This window comes from Staurois parvus, unplaced genomic scaffold, assembly GCF_062004578.1.
Source record: "Staurois parvus isolate SC_StPar_1 unplaced genomic scaffold, SC_StPar_1.0 ptg000547l, whole genome shotgun sequence".
In the NCBI taxonomy this organism is placed as follows: Eukaryota; Metazoa; Chordata; class Amphibia; order Anura; family Ranidae; genus Staurois; species Staurois parvus.
Window position 1 is genome coordinate 1 of NW_028318343.1, and position 3069 is coordinate 3069.

The 3069-nt window shown below is 43.0% G+C and overlaps 1 long non-coding RNA gene across 1 annotated transcript; it reads left to right on the plus strand.

The window, feature by feature from the left end:
* The first annotated feature begins 364 nt into the window (after positions 1-364).
* On the plus strand, positions 365-2806 carry LOC149451186 (uncharacterized). The gene is made up of 3 exons (XR_016315133.1): positions 365-469; positions 2074-2130; positions 2665-2806. It is a non-coding gene; the product is annotated as an uncharacterized LOC149451186 (long non-coding RNA).
* The last annotated feature ends 263 nt before the right edge of the window (positions 2807-3069 follow it).

The window sequence follows — 3069 nt, forward strand, 5'->3', positions numbered from 1 at the left end:
AGGTTGGGCTGGAACATGATAAATATACTATATTATTGAAACTTCCACCAGAAACAGGTGAGCAAAATCAAACACCCCAGCTAGGAAACCCTTACCAAGATACAAACCATTGCTCAAATGACTACAGTGCAGCTAAAAACTAAAGCAGCCTATCTAGAGGAGGGCACTACATGAATTTGGGTATTTTTCTGAATGTTATCTTAATAGGTGGTATTGTATTGTTATGGGTGTAACCGAGGCCACGGTGTATGCCAGCAGCCCTTCTGCCTAATCCCCTGTGATCGATTTTTACGATTTGGCGCAAGGCTAAAAGGAAACGCTTTCGTTTTTGATATTTAGACTAATTTTTTTGCTTCCCTTTGACAGATGACCAGTGCAGGTGTCTCCTTTAATGTGACACAAGAAATGAGACCCAGAGTGGACAACTTCCAGCCAAGAACAGTTCAGGCCTATGACTACTACGAGAAAGGTGATTTACACATTCCACTTTAAATACTCAGATCTTATGAAATGGGGCAAAAATTCAAAGTCCAAACCTTTTTTATGTTTATGGGCTTCAAAGTGTATTTTAAAACAAAAGTGGAAAAACGTACATCTCTACAACACATGCACATTTCTTTGTGGTGTGTGGGTTTTTTTTTTTTTCCCCTGCCTTTAAAAAATGATCCTGCAAGTTCCCGACACATTGGCCTGTGATTCCTGTACGTGGAACCCAAGCGTTGGAAACCCAGAGTGAAGGAACAATGCACAACTATCTGAAATTGCATTGTACTGCACAGTATTAATGTGAAAGTCAATGTGGCATGCCAAGCTGGCAAACAGAGCTGTGCAGAGTGCCAAATGTTGTCAGCATCAGGGTTTTGCTCTGTTGCACAACTGCCTTACAGCCACCTCCTCTGCAAAGTAGCAAAGGTCCTGTCTGCAGAACAGGTGAACAGTCCCTAATCTGTCCCTTCTCTGCTGGAACCTCTCCCTACACTAAACCCACTCTCTAACCTTTGGGTTCCTGTCCCTGACCAATCCACACACGAAAATCCCTGCAAACTGCCCACACTAGAAATGGCCACAGAGGTCATCTGGGGCAGCAGCATCCAATTGGACAGCTGCCCACTCTGACACAGAGGCCCCAGAGGAACTTGAGTTCCCCCGGTCCTCCACTCTCTACATGGTGGCTGTAGAACAGACCCGCCTGTGCAGGGAGGTCAAGCTACACCTACCTACATGCCTATTACCTTGTGTGACTAAGACAAGATTATCATTGTACCAAGGTGTGCTGGTGAAGATGTTCTCTTTAATGAGACTAGGGGTTCTTTTAGACCCTTTTGTCTTGCCTGCCTTCCAGTGAAGCTAATGGAGCACAGATGGTGCTCCATTAGCTTCTTTCCTAAGACTACAGCAACAGAAGTAAAATTATAATAAGCAATGCCCTTTTATAGGCTAACATGACTTGATGGCTAACACAGTAAAGGGCTTCACTAAGGCTGAAGGTACAAGATTCCCATAGAGAATGTTCAGGTGCCCAGGTTGTCTCTGGAGCAGGAAGTCTCCTTGACAGGGACGCAAAACAATGAAAACCTGGCATAGGATCCAAGCCTCCCCAAACCTATGACAATGGCTTCTCATTTTAATAAAATCCGCAGGCCTGCTGGAGAAGTCTTTCCTTGATGTCCTTATTCTGATTTAATGGAGAAAGATGCCAGCACACTATAGATCTTTAAGGCCAAATGAGTTGTGTGGGGTTTTTTTTTTAAATCAAAACATTGCACTCTGTGAGGAGTGCATGCTTAAAGTCCCACAGGACCCCTTCATCAGGCAAGTGAACTATAAGATCTGTGATGTGCTGGCAAATATTTGCCAGCACATCCTGGATCATAAATGTCACAATGGAGATATCTCCATTGTGACCTTGGTGATCCAGTCTCCAGATGGTTGCTGCAGCACCCAGTATCATAGAGCCCTTGACAGGAATGTGTGTGATAGTAATATGAATGGTTACACCCTGCTGTGGCGCTGTTCAGTGTTTGAGGTTTTATTTTGTCTCTTTAAATTTTTTATTTTTTTATTTTTTGACAGATGAAAATGGCTCTGCTGAATTGTACCACCCCTGCGCTCTTTCAGGCTGAAAATAAAGTAAGGCTGCCTGGCATAATCCTATGAATGTGTGTAGTATTTTCTATTCTGTAGAATAAAAGTAAAGGAGAAAAAGGGATGTCAATTTATATATGTGGGGGGTCACACACCCATTTTCAATTGGTGTAATTTCAGAATGACAACTGTATACAATTCATTATAGGTTTATCTGTCACTTTAAAGACACGGGGCTCCATGTGTAAAGACACGGGGCTCCATGTGTAAAGACACGGGGCTCCATGTGTAAAGACACGGGGCTCCATGTGTAAAGACACGGGGCTCCATGTGTAAAGACACGGGGCTCCATGTGTAAAGACACGGGGCTCCATGTGTAAAGACACGGGGCTCCATGTGTAAAGACACGGGGCGGGGGGAAGATTCCATACTGTCCCTGCACAATCAAAAATGAGTTGTATTTGGTTGGTACCGGGCCTAGCAAAGGCATGATGCTTATTGACATTGGTAGCCTTGACTGACTATGGGATAACCATACATCTAGGTTGTATAACTGATCAGTCTCTTATTTGCTTGCAGGAAAAGAAGTTCTGAAGATGTGGTCATCCAATGCTCATTGACCAAACTGTTGTACTACTTTCTAGGTCCCACTAGTTACATAACATGTATGGGAAAATAATCTAATATTGGAAAGTTCAATAAACAATCTAAATGTAACAAATATCAGTGTTGTGAATTTTCTTAATGACACCTTTCAATATCAAAGTAAGGTAATGGTATTCAACATGTACAGTAACCATAGTATAGAGCTCTTTTTTTTTTTTTTTTTTTTTTTTTTTTTTTTTTTCGTTCTCAGCTGCAGTTAGACTGTTCCCCTAGGCCAGCAATGGGCAAACTACGGCCCGCGGACCTTTTAATCCGGCCCGCGGAGCTAGGCTCCTCCCACAGTCCGCCCTGAAGACCAGTGTAGCATGAAAATCTGTC